General features: G+C 47.1%; 1 protein-coding gene across 3 annotated transcripts in view; it reads left to right on the top strand.

Moving 5' to 3' along the window:
- The first annotated feature begins 2,443 nt into the window (after window positions 1-2,443).
- LOC147710550 (discoidin domain-containing receptor 2-like) overlaps window positions 2,444-14,067 on the top strand; it is a 369,004-nt gene continuing 357,380 nt past the window's right edge. For 2 of the 3 annotated variants that reach the window (XM_086921220.1, XM_086921217.1), the window contains exon 1: window positions 2,444-2,827. The gene's annotated coding sequence lies outside the window, so the exon portion shown is untranslated. The remainder of the gene's footprint in view (window positions 2,828-14,067) is intronic. The other variant, XM_086921218.1, reaches the window with a different exon arrangement.

Below are 14,067 nucleotides of genomic sequence, written 5' to 3'. Positions count from 1 at the left end.
TTTCAGGTGCTGCACTTAATGGCCAACTCTCTCATTTGCCCATTGGTTTTCCTTGGCTCCTTTGAGGGCCTGGCACATTGTGCATATCTCATTGCCAGAGTTTACAAGTTGTGTGAAGTGCTTCTCCAGGACAACCAGGGATTCTCCATAATCAGTACTGTCACCTGCGTTGGAAAAGGCCATGGAGCTTTTGTTGAACACTTGCCACTGTAATGATGGAGTGACCGTCTAATAGAATGAGTGCTTTCCTTTACCAGTGGCATTCACTTGGTGAAACGCACGCTACTCCCCAGCTCCTAGTGTGCCAAGGAGGTGGAAAGGAAGAAGGGCTTTAGTTGGTATTTCCTTCATCTGTGTTGTTCTGTATTCTGGGTGATCTATTGAGTACAGGCGGTCTTTAGGAGGTGACGCGAGGATCTCATACTGGTTTCCTAGCTGTTGTAATCAAAGAGCTATTGGAAATACTGTAAAATGCAAGCTTCATTGAAGAAGTAACAAGTGTGTTACATCCCCGGTGATCTCGTCAGGAGTAACTACCACCATTAGGATGTTCAGTACTAGGAAGAATTTGACACCAACCAAAATCTGCAGTGGGAAAGGAGGCGACAGCGGAGACCATAACAAAAAAACATAGGAAAAGCTGTAGGCAGCACCTCTGATACCTCTGATACCTAACATTAGTAACTACTGTACAATATAACCAATGACATAACTTTAGCCCCAGCAGACCCCGTGGTGCTGGGGGAGGGGGTGTTTGAACTCCAGGGTTCTTGGATTGAAAGCATCTGACTGGGTCAGGGAGGGGGGGGGAGGATACCCCCTCAATGTACTTTGCAAGGTGGGAAACCTGGAGATGAGTTATGCCACTGGATATAACACTCGAGTTAGGGGGGCCCTTGAGTTCTTCAGCACACAGCCAGAGATGTTTTAAGGCATGCACAATTGCCCAGGGCTACCATCTTCCAAGAGGTCCCCTGGGGAAGTAACGTTCTGTCTATTTGACCTCTATCCATTTCACCATCTAAACCTGTCTCGCTCTCTCTGCCTGCCTGCACTTCTTACTCTGTCGCTGTTTACCCAGGGTGTTCTTCGGAATTTTCATGGTCGCGGGCAAGACATTTTGTGTGCCCTGGTAACTGAAAGTTTAGCATATAATTCAGCATAGTTTGTGAATACGTGGTCTTGATTTTGAAGGTAATGCTTAAGAAATATCAATTTTGTTCCGAACAGGGGACCCAACATAAGTTTTACCAAGGGTCCCCAAAGTTTTGCTATGAATCTTCACACAGCACTCACGAACAAATGAGAAAAGGCGTCAGGCTGCAGGTTCACAGTTCACACTGTACTTTATTTATTTATCGAGGGAGCACATGCGTGGCATCACATGCGCGAGCCTGGAGCCACCATGTCTCAACCTGGTAACACTGTGAACTATGTTACAGTATGTCTCAAACTCAAGCTAATATCATCAATCAAAGCAACATTCCAGGATACCTATTGCTGATGATTGTGGAAGGACCTCCTCCCAGGCCTTCAAAATGGATCTCAAAGTTCTCCTCCTCCAAAGACACCTCCAAATCTAATTCACGCCCTCTCCATTATCTGAAGGAAGACCCCCCATTATTGAAAATTCTATTGTTTATGACTGTGGAAGTGCCTTCCCAGTGTGTTCTGGCAGTTTGAGTGTTTACCATTTATTGCAGTATTATCCTTGTACCTGTGTATGGTATCCTTTTGTAACTTGCACACGTCACTTTTCTCTTGTAACACACTGTATGCTACCTCTCACATTTTGTTTACTTTAGATACTTGTACAAGTGCCACCATTGCCTACGTAACGTTTGTTCTTGTGCTGGAGTGTCTGCCATTTATTGCAGTATTATACCTCTACTTGTACTTTGTACGCTTTTGTAACCTGCACACTTTTTCCTCCTGTAATGTACCGATTGCTATCTCGTGTATTTTGGTTGCTCACTATTGTCTCTTTTGATTCATGTAACTTAACGTTTGCTTTTGTAATTTGTTCACTTGTAATTTTCTCCTCAAATATCATTACTGTTCCTATTGTGAAGCGCTCTGACACCTTCGGGTAAAGTCCGCGCTATATAAAATCTCATAAATAAATAAACAAATAAATTACGGTATTGGGCATTTCAGACGCAAGATTTTTTTTTGATAAATCAACGTTGTTTCAGTGATCTGTTCGTATTCAAATTACAAAACACTTGAACGAGTACAGGAAAAATCCCCTTCAACTAAATTGCTGTGAAAATGTCAAAATCGACCCTCTCTGTGTTTCTCAAAAGTACGAGCTTCGTAACTGTCACTGAGCTGGCGTCTGGTGAAGACTGTTACTTTAAGAGCCCCCCCTCCCCCGCTTTTCTCTACTCGCTGCCTCCCCTCCCACTTCTCCCCCTCCCTGCAGGAAGGAGGGATGTGATGTAGAAACCATCATCACTCTGGGAAAGTTTGGAGAAGTTTTGGATTGCTGCGGGAGAGGCGGGCCGGAGCCAGAAACTGGGACAAAGGGCCTGAAATTAACCAGGAAATCAAAGTGTAGCTCGTGCGGGCCTGCAGCAGTGAGGGAGAGACCCCCGGGGGCCACTACGGGAAGACGGAGGGGCACAGGCACCCCACCAGACTCGCCTGGAAGTTGCAAGGAAACACGGGGGCGCTAAATGTCCCTTCGGCCTCTTACTGGGCTCAGGGGCGCCCCATGAGCAGTCCCTACTGCTGGCTGTTTGAGATGCGGGTTTCCTAGGTGGCGGCTGTGCGCCTCGAAGCCTTGGGAAGTGGACGGGCGGCATTTCTGGAAATCAAATAAGAGGTACTGCGTTTTATTCTCTTTCACGTGGCACTCTGCTGTCTTATGTTTTGCAGCGGTTTGTTTTAAGAAATATCGAAGATTCCATCCTATTGATTTACTTGTAGAAGATTTAGGAAAATGTGCTTTCTGTCGGTGGGGTGACTTTGTTGATCGGCAGTGTTTCTGTCGCTGCGATCCATTCCCATTCCCATTGCATTGTCTGATTGATTTCAGTGCACTTTGTTATCGATTTACTTCACTGCAGTGTGGCTTGTGTACTTCGTGCTGTGTCTAATCTCCTTCACTGCAGTGTTCATTGTGCCTGGTGTACTTGACTGCAGTGCATTCACTGCAGTGCTCTATACACCCACTGGATCGAGATGTGTGCCTGGTGTATTACACTGCTGTATGTTTGCTTTGCGTGACTTTTATGCGTCCTTGCATATGTGCTTGGCTTTAGTGTGCTCAGTCTCTGTGATCTCCAGTGCAGTGTGTTTTGTGCAGTCACTGTGCTCTGTGCCTAATGTCACTACATATACATATGCGCTTGAGTTGCCTCAGCTCAGAGAACTTTGTGTCTGGTGTAATATGTGGTAATGTCATTCTCTTTGTCTCCACTGCAGTGAGTTCATTCCTGGTGTTCCTTCACTGCAGTGTGTTTTATGCTGCACTGTGCCCAATGTCACTACCCTGTACAATCCTCTTAGTGTACCCCACTCCAGTGGAGTTTGTGTCTGTTGTACTGTATGACAGTGTGTCACTCTCTTTGTCTGTACTGCAATGTATTCAGTCCTGGTGCTCTTCCCTGCAGTGTGTTTTATGCTACACTGTACCAAATGCCACTGTGTTGTGCAATGTGCTAAGGCACCTCATGGCAGTGTGTCATTCAATCTCTTTGTCTCCACTGCAGTAAGATCAGTCCTGATGTTCCTTCACTGCAGTCTGTGTTATGCTCCACTGTGCCCAATGTCACTACTATGTACATTGCGCTTAATATACCCCACTCCAGTGGAATTTGTGTCTGTTGTACTTTATGGCAGTATGTCATTCATTCTCTTTGTCTCCACTGCAGTGAGTTCAGTCCTGATGTTCCTTCACTGCAGCGTTTTTTATGCCGCACTGTGCTCCACGCCCAATGTCACTGCTATGTGCAGTGCTCTTGATGAACCTCATTCCAGTGTACTTTGTGTCTGTTGTACTTTATGGCACTATGCCATTCATTCTCTTTGTCTCCACTGCAGTAAGTTCAGTCCTGATGTTCCTTCACTGTAGTCTGTTTTATGCTCCATTGTGCCCAAAGTCACTACTATGTGCAATGCTCTTAATGTACCTCACTCCAGTGGACTTTGTGTCTGTTGTACTTTTTGGCAGTATGTCATTCAATCTCTCCACTGCAGTGAGTTCAGACTTGATGGTCTTAACTGCAGTGTGTTATATGCTGCACTGTACCCAATGTCACTATGCTGTGCAATGCTCTTGATGTACCTCACTCCAGTGGACTTTTTGTCTCTTGTAATTTATTGCAGTGTCTGTGTGTCATTATCTTTTTCCACTGCAGTGTGCTCAGTCCCGATGCCCTTCAGTGCAGTGTGTTTTTTGCTGCTCTGTGCTTAATGTCACTATGCAGTACAATCCTCTTGATGTACCTCACTCCAGTGGACTTTGTGTCTGTTGTACTTTATTGCAGTGTGTAATATGGTCTGGTAGTTACCTAGGTCCACTACTCCAACTACAGACTCTGGGGTTATGGATGGGATGGTACCTCCCTCCCTCCAGTCTAACAGTATTGGAACCACACCAAAAGGTTATATTTTTGGATTAGGTGGGTGTAACCCCCACCCCCCGGACGTATTTTATTAAAAATTAACAAAACAAGTATTCACTTTCTGCTTGTCCCATCTAGAGCCTACGGCAAAGTCAATGACTGGCAGCTCCCCCGGTCCCAGTGTACTACCAATACTACTCCCGGAGTAAGGTTGCGCAGTGGGTACAGCTTATCGGACGGATACTTTCCCCCGGGCCCCCCCTACGCCCTTTGATTTAAAACTCCATTACGGGGGCTGCAGACTTCTGCATATTGGCGCCTTGATGCGCATACACGTGCGGGGGTGGCCCCAGGCCCACTGGGAAGGATGACTCCCCCGGCCCGATAGCCTACTTACTAGCTGTCACTACCCCTGGAGTTACATGGTACTGATCACTAAGGACTGAAGACTATGCTTACCAATTATGACCTTACCGCCTGACCAGAGACACCACTAAAATACGACAATATTTAACTGCAAGAGAAATTCAAACCTCATACTTTATTTATACATTAATGCAGAATCATTCACATTCAATAACTTTGTTACCTGAAAATAAAATGGTCAACGTGAAACAAAAGACAATTATCCATAGTACACAAAACAAAACCTTATAACAAGCTCTGCCTTAGGGGATGGTGGGTGGGAAAGAAAAAGGATTACGGGCCTGCAGCCGGCCCGGTGGGAGTTCTTGTGGGTAGCAAGAACAAGAGACTGTTCTGCTCCACACTTCCCCCTTATAAAGGGGCTGGGGGTGCGCCCAGGCTGACCAGACCAGACCGGTCTTCCTGGGCGCAGGCTGAACGTTTTGGGCCGGAAGCACCAAAGTGCTTCTGGTTCAAAAGAGCCTCTTACTATTGGTTGCGGTGCGGGGGAGAGCCGCATCATTGCTGACGCGACTTCCCCCATACTAGCCGGGGACTTGTGCGCCCGCCATAATGGCGGCGCGCTCTATGCTAGCCCTCGCCTTTTCCATTCTCTTTGTCTCCACTGCATTGTGCTCAGTCCTCATGCTCTCCACTGTAGCGTGCTTTGTGCTGCTGCGACCCCTTTGCCTAATGTCCTTTACTGTTTGAGGCGCTTAATGTACCTTAGTCCAATGGATGTTGTTTTCGATGAGTTTCAGGGCTGTGCCATTCTCTTTGTCTCCACTGGGTTGTGTTCTGTTCATGTTGTGTGTTTCAGGGCAGTGTCATCCTCTTTGTCTCCACTGGGTTGTGTTCTGTTCATGTTGTGTGTTTCAGGGCAGTGTCATCCTCTTTGTCTCCACTGGGTTGTGTTCTGTTCATGTTGTGTGTTTCAGGGCAGTGTCATCCTCTTTGTCTCCACTGGGGTGTGTTCTGTTCATGTTGTGGATCACTGGAGTATGCTTAGTGCGGGATGCACAACACTGCAGATGTACTTCACTGCACCGTGCTTCACCATGAAGTATTTACTTATAGATTTACACCACTGCACTTTGCCTCTACGTGCAGTGTCGGGTGTGCCTCCATGCAGTGTCCAATATACTTCACTAGCTTTTGCTTGGTGCCCAATACCACCTGCAGTGCCTCATGGTCACAAATGGCGCGTGGTCAGTATGTGATGGATTTCACTGGGGTGGATTCAGTAACCTCGATTGCGTTTGGGGCACGATGGGGTACATAGTATATTTCAGTGGGTTGTGTTCAGTTCCTGTTGTACTGCAGTGTGTCATATGTAAGTGTGTCCAGTACAGTGTGCAGTTCACTGGAGTGAGTCATATTGCCTGGTATTCTTCTTTGGACCTCGTTTTCTGGATGCAGCAGGGACTGAACACCAGTTCTGGCTGGAGTGTGTTTAGTCCCTGGTGTGTTTGGCTGCATGTGTTGAGTGTCTGCTGCGTACCTAGTAACTGTGTTCAGTGCCTAGTGCACTTCTCTGGATCATGTTGGCTTCTCTGGATTGCATTTAGTGCGTTGTGCACTTGTGTGAGTTGTGTTCAGTACCCGAGGCACTTCTCAGGCCCTGATGTTTATCTTTTTAGGTTTCGCCTCGCCGAAGGATGCGCTCTGCGCATCTTTTCGGCGCAGGCGAAATCCTGTTGAGAACTGTAAGGTGGCTTTGTTCGGCCCTCGTCCTTGATTGGCTGGCTCCGTAAACGGAGCCTTGCCATTGGACGAGGGGCCTGTCCGTCAATGCCGGACCAGACACGGGGGCGTTCCCGACATTCTTTGGCTTTTGCCGACGTCACGGGACGCCGGGAACGCCCCCGTGTCTGGTCCGGCATTGCCGGCACCTCCCTTGCTCCCCCTCCCGCTTGTTTTTCATTCCGTGCTGTCATTACCAACGCCGACCCTTACAGATGCATCACCCTCCCTCGCTCAATCAGAGCCTGGAAACAGGCCCCGACTGTCGCATCCACCGCCCAATCAGGCGGCCCGCGCGCGTCCCCGCCCACATCTTGTCTGTTTGAAAAAAAAAGGCTCAAGGGTGTACACTCCCTGCTTCCTCCCGGCCGATGCTCCCACCCTGCCGGGTTTCCGGTTTTGCCCCAGGCTCCCTCTGGACTCTGGTACGAGAAGATCTCGGGAGGAGAACAGTTTAGCCGGGAAGACTTGAGACGGATTTTGGGGATCTTATTAAACAAGCGAGGTCTCTCCCCCCAGCGGCTCTGGGAGGAGTCCTGACCCGGTCCGGCCATCTCAGACGTATGTCCGGCCGTGGGGGTCGACCTGTTGCGGCTCATCGGTCCGGCTACCCTTACCACAGCGCATAGAAACCCGCCTGGGCGCTCAAGAATTCGATTTCCTCTTCAGACAACCTATAGGGTGGACTCTTCGGAAGAAGGGTGTTTGGCCCTTCAGTTGGTCGTGGGACACCCCCGCCGCCTACGAAGAAGAGCTGCTCGAGAAAACTTTTGGCCGCGCGAGTTGGCGGCGCCGGGTCTCCAAGTGAAGCAGACATGAAGCTGAGGAGGGCGGCCCTACTGCCCCTATGGGGCTTGCTCCTAATCCAGGTGCGCTTCTATATGTCGATATGCATTATGTTATGAGGTGTTTGTTTCATGTGAGTGTTTTGTTTGTAGTCGTTCCTGGAAGGTGTTTTTTAGAAGGGGGAGAGCCGCTTATTGTTGCTCAGATTTTTAAAATTCTTTTAATGGCCCGTAGTCTTGGGGTTTCTACTTTTTCCACTTTTTTTATTTGTACTTTTTTGTTTTACGAAGTATTACCTTTGATATCCTAAGCCACAACGTTGTGCGGGCGTTTGATAAACAGTACATGTCTAAAGACGTATTTAAATTTTAAACCTGTCTTAAGTATAATAGTTATTTTGACCTGGCGCAAGTGTGCATAGAGGCGAAATAGCTCAGTGGGTTTAGAATCTGCTTTAACGATCTATAGAACCCGGTGTGCACAGTTGTAATTCCAGCAGGGTCGTCCGAACCTTTCTGCCTTAAGGGGAAGTAAAAACAACTGAGATAGGTAATACAGGGTGTTGTAGCGGTTAGAGGTGGTTCACTTTTGTGGTGGGCACTATATACGTGGTCTATTATCACTTAAAACCAAAATGTGTACAGTATAGCATAACACAAGGTATGTGCTGACGTCAGTGTGGGTCCATGCGTTCCTAAACCACCAGGAGAGCAGGAAGGGTGTTTCTGTTAACAGATTTGGGAAAGGGTGGGAGGGGGGTTGTTACTCTGTACACAATATTGATGAGTATTCCACTGGTATCAAGTTTTCGGGGCCACATGTGTGCTGTTCTGTCCAGTTCGAGGTGGAGTATTGGATCTAGCATTGTCAGCCGCGTGTCGACTATTGTGCCCCCCCCCCCCCCCCTGTTAAACATCTGGAATGCAGTGCCTGGTTAGGTGGTGCACGTGGACAGTGGTTTGCCCATTTTGGAGCACAGCGTCGTTTTCGAGTTCCTCGTCTTTAGTATTGCATCCAGGAGTGGAGGCCACCTAAAGTATTGGCCCAGTTATGAAGTGCACATCTGTAATTGTATCCACTCCCAAGGCGCACATCGTGTTGTGGTGTGGCCAGTTCCAAAGGGCATATCCGGAGAGTCACGTCCAGTCCTAAGATGCACATCTGGAGTGTTGTGTCCAGTTTGCCGATGCACATCTGGAGTGATGTGTCCAGCTCTGATGCGGATATCTGATGTATTGTGTCCAGTTGTGGATGTCTGTCGGCTGTAATGTGCAGCCCAGAGGTGCGCACCTGGGGACTGAGTCTACTTTCAAGATGTACATCGGGAGTCAAGTGTGCAGTTCCGAAGTTCGCATCTGGGGTATCGTGTGAGGTGAGTTCTTAGCTCAGTGGGCAACCTCCAAGCAGACAGGGGGCAGAAAGCAGGTAATTCACCCACATCCCATCAGGACAGACGCAGGCACAGGCAGGTAGTGCCCCCGGGTACACAAGGGCAAATCTGGTAGGGCAGCGGCCCCCGGGACGGCCCGGTTCGAGCAGCTCAGCCTCTGAGAAGCCCTGGGTTCAAGCGTTTGATAACAGCCACAGTTTACAACCAGCTATCTAGGCTGTCCGAGAGTGGGCTAATTGGTAGCGGGTGGGGGCAATATGGTGGCGATTACGGGCAATGGGAGGGGCACAAACAGACACAGGCAGAGGCTTTGATGTTCGAATTAGGAGGGGGAGGGGTGCGACCCAGCAGACCAGGAGAAGGAAGAAACAGGAGGACACTGGAGAGTTTAATGTCATTCATAATATTAGCAGGCGTGGTGGCCTCTTAGGGGCCTTAACCCCCCACCGCCTCCCCCAATGCTGCTAGAGGACATTCGTTTCCACTGGAGGCACTGAATTCCGAGCTACGAGCTTCTTCGAGTCTCGGCTCCGCCGTCTGGTTGTTTCATCCTGTGCACGTCGTGTTTTCTCCTTGGCTTGCTTCAACGCCCCTCGCTGTTCTAATATTTATTTGAATGTTTCCATTTAATAAATGCATTGATCTGGCCTGTGTATCTCTTTCACACAAGAGGACAGACAACACACTGGCCAAAGAACATGTGTTACCGGTTCCCCCAGGCGTGTATAAGCGACACGAAAACAACATGTGAACTGAACATTTCACTCCAGCGCGTGCTTTACCGTCACACTTAATTATTGGAGTCCGTAAAATGCCCGTCACCGGCCTGTTTGAGTTCTATTTCCTGAGCTGTGCACGTCCACGTGCACCACAGGATCGCGGAACATGTCTGCACGCCCAGAGACACACACAGGTCGCTCTTTACCGAGGCCCGCTCACTGTCTCCCTGGTGTACAACTTTAAGAAAATGCCCGTCTCTGCGCCTCGACAGCTCTGTTCCAGACTGTGTCTAATCTGCTTTACTCCTCCTAAAGGCGCTGGCTGCAGAGTGCTCCAGATGTGAGCTCAAGGCATGACCGCACAAGTCCATATGTGGCTCGAGGAGCGCTCCTGGTATCTAGCCCTGCTCCCTGTCCGTGGCACCATACTCCAGATGTGCAATGAAAGCTGGGCCCCGTGCTCCTGAATGTTAGGACAGGGCACCATACTCCCGATGCGGCCTACCATACCGGACTCCATGATCTAGGTGTGGCAGCTGTGACTGATGGTCCTATGCCAGATGTGCATTTAAAATTAGGGCGCCATACATGCCCCAGAACGGTAGAAAGCGACACAATACTGTCCTGCGTAAGGAACTACGTACAGATTCAGGCATGGCACCCAAGACTGGCCGCCATGTTCTAATCATGATGTTTGCTTACAATTGGGAGTCAATACTCCTGATAGGGCCCGTGGGACTGCACGCAATGCTTTAAACGTGGCACCCACAACTGACCGTCATATTTTTATTTATTTTAAAAGTTTTATGTAGCGCTGGCTTGACCCGTGGGTATCAGAGCGCTTTACATACACACTGTAAAAAAACAGAAGGAAATTGCATTACGTAGTAGGAAGGCGGTAAGGAAGCAAAAGAGATAAAAAAAATACAACATGAAAAATAGGTAAACAGTGCAGGGGAGGGAGAGAAAACAAAGGTGACTAACACAGTCAGGTCACCAACTATCCTTGAATGTCAAGAGAGAGAGGAGTCAGCTCAGAAAATTAAGTCTAGGTTAGTTGACTTTGGTCGGGAAAGTATTTGTTGAGGAGATGGAGGGGTTGCCATAAGCTAGATGTACGCCATACTGGACACAGTGATCCTGATGTGGACTCTGGCAGTGGTAGGAGGGAAGCCTTGAGGTTCCTAATTACTTCCTGAAGGCATTTTCCCATCCTCTGTTTATTCATCTTTTTAATCCTGGTAGAGGTGCCAAGTAACGTTTAATAAAGTTGTTTTTCTAGTTGACACCTTTAACCAGTCTTAAATTCACTCCCTATACTGCACTATTTCTTTGTCGCACTTTTCGGTTTTGAAAACACAAGGTGTTTGCACTATACCAGTCCCACCCCTTCCACTGTTCACTGCTGCAGCACTTCACACTGTGCACCGGTGCGTCAATGCACCTTAGCCCTGACCAGTGTTCACCACTGCACACAGCTGTCAGTGCACCTCAGACCTGACCACCAGCATCAAGCGCTCACCACTGCACACAGCTCAGTCAGTGCACCTCAGCCTTGACCAGTGCTCACCACTGCACACAGCTCCGTCAATGCACCTTAGCCCTGACCAGTGCTCACCACTGCACACAGCTGGCAGCACCTCAGACCTGACCACCAGCATCAAGCGCTCACCACTGCACACAGCTCAGTCAGTGCACCTCAGCCCTGACCAGTGCTCACCACTGCACACAGCTCAGTCAATGCACCTCAGCCCTGACCAGTGCTCACCACTGCACACAGCTCCGTCAATGCACCTCAGCCCTGACCAGTGCTCACCACCCCCACTGGATTCATGCATCCTGTTGTATCTCGTCCTGCACCCCACACTTTTCTTGCACAGGCAGCGAAATGAAATGCAATAGGTCTCACATTTGCGAGAGATTAAGCTAATGGCAATGTAAATGACAATGCCATTTATTTATCTGTTTTCAAAACCAACACATAAATACAAATTTTGTCATTTACAATGCCAATAGCTCAAACTTTTCCAAAGGCGAAACCATTGCATTGTAAATGCTTGTTATTGTGGTAACCGCCGATGGACGTGGTTGGTTGTTATCAGCGCTCATTTGCTTGTCTGCAGTGTTTTGGCTGTTTGTCGTCTCCTTTTAGTTCAGTGCCCGACATCTTTCTGTATGGAGTCCTGTCTGCAGGGCCTTGCACATCTCTTCTTGCCATTGATAAAGATAGGTTTGCCTGCAGCATGTACTTTAAAAAAAAATTAAATCTCCAACAACTATGTGTTCCTTAATCCTCGGTGAATAAATACACGGAAGTACTTTTTTGGCACTTCCCTGAGGTCACAGATGTTCTGTTGTCACAAATCCGACCCCATGTCTATGCCATTCTCAATTATGAGAACTTCTTTGCAGGGACAACCCTCAGACCAGCAAGCAATCACCCACTGTTTGCCTTACATGAGATCGATGCAGCTTCACTTAAACATTTGTGCTGTTTCATAGGATACAGTTGGGACCTGAAAACTTGATTGGTTGGGATTCCCCATGCAGCGTATGAGCTGTAAATTATGAAAAAACAAAGAGTCCACTCAGAATGTACAAAATAAAGTGCTATCCTTCCAGAAAGTGACTAAACCCAAGTGAACCGTTTGGTTACAAACATGGGAAAGCAATAACGTTTTTTAAAATAACCCTCGCCCACCAAAAGGTCCCTTGGTGGCATGCTTCATCATCGGGTTCTTCCCGTCCGCTGCGGGACGGGGCGTGCTACGACCGACAAATACGTGGGAGCACTTTGGAGTGAAGTAAACTATGTGTATTGGTGTGAGAGTGGAAGGGTCGGGAATGAGTGAGTTTAAAAAATACCTGGCTTTATGGAAAAACTAACCATTAATGCTCCCTATAGCTGATATTGATAAAAAATGGGGAAATAAGGAGGAAAAAAAGCTTTAACGAGCAGCTCCCTCGCTGGTCGCCATGGTTCGAAGCCTCCCCCTAAGCTTCTTCTTCAGGACCAGATACAATGATCCTTGTTACCACTCTGACTAATGCCTAGTGCTGTTAGCCTATTAGGTGTTTCGGATTAATATACTTCTGTGCAAGACATTCGTTCAATACCTACTTGGTAATATTCTTTACTAGAGCGAATATACAATTTCTTAATTTTGACATTCTGGAAGGATAGAAGCAAAAAGAATTAGTAGTCTTGGTGCTCTTTAATATTATCATTACATATCTTCACCCTAATTGCTTGACGAAAAAATTGTGATATATTTTTCACATCATGCACGATATCGCATAAATCATGTGAATCGCACTGACCTCTGTTTAAAAAAAATGACTATACAATACATAACAATACATATAACATTTAAGCAAACACACGCTCTCGCATTTTTATCAGTTGTGTAGAGACCTTAGCCTTTTTAAAAATACCCATCAGACTAAAAATTATAAGGTAGTGACAACGGTTTTTCACTCCTCAATATTGATGAAAGAACATGGTAGAGAAATGTACATTATAGGTTTCCTAATTGGACCCCATGAGCATAAACACAGGAGGGGAGGAGCGCTAGTAGCCAAACACTGTTGGTTTCAATGAACAAGATTTGATTTAGAAACTAGGTACAAAGTAATGATTATCTATCCCAGTGTTGAGGTCAGTAGACCCCAATAGTATAGTGGCCTAAACTATTGGCTGTGCCATACTTACCTCGTCAAAGTGTCTCTCTCACCCAGAGAACAATTCCTGCCCGTGGCTCCGTCGAACGCTTAATGCTTGCAGGGACCCGGTATTTGTATTCAGAGTATGAGCTGTTAACTCAGCAAATTCATTGGCATTCTCACTTCTTCATCTTGGATAAGAGCATCAAGGCTCAGAAATTGCCCATCACAGGTTTTCTTATTCAACAACTGAATGCTTGCCATCTTTGGTAACATATCGACATTATGACAGAAATAACAGTCATCCCAGTCTGTAATGGGTGACGCATCACTTTTTTATTTCAGCATAAGATATCTGACGAAAGTAGCAAACCATTTTGATAAAATAATCATTTAAGCAATCAAATAAACAATCTTTTCCAAAATATTGCTTGGCCCAGAGGCTATTGTAGATCTTAGAAAGTGGTGGGCATAATGCTTGCCCAAAATGAAACTGAGTAAGTCCGATTTCTTTCAGAAATATTTATGAAAAATTGCCCCCAAAAAAATTTGAATACAAATTCTTGTAAAACAATGCATTTTTCTCATTTTATTTTAAAGCAATTGGCCTGTCAATCAAATGAAGTCTCTTACTCTCTAGGATTTGACCACTTTTGTTTTTCAGAATGTGTAAGTGTACCATCTGTGTGTCAGTAATTACATCCACTGTGCCATAGCCAACATTTTGTCATGGGTGCCCTCCATGTGGCCTCCTATGCCAGGATTTACATACAATATGCCAGTACCAGAA

The sequence above is a fragment of the Lissotriton vulgaris genome, chromosome 5 (assembly GCF_964263255.1).
Source record: "Lissotriton vulgaris chromosome 5, aLisVul1.2, whole genome shotgun sequence".
NCBI classification, from domain to species: Eukaryota; Metazoa; Chordata; class Amphibia; order Caudata; family Salamandridae; genus Lissotriton; species Lissotriton vulgaris.
This window is presented reverse-complemented; position numbering and strand designations above follow the sequence as displayed.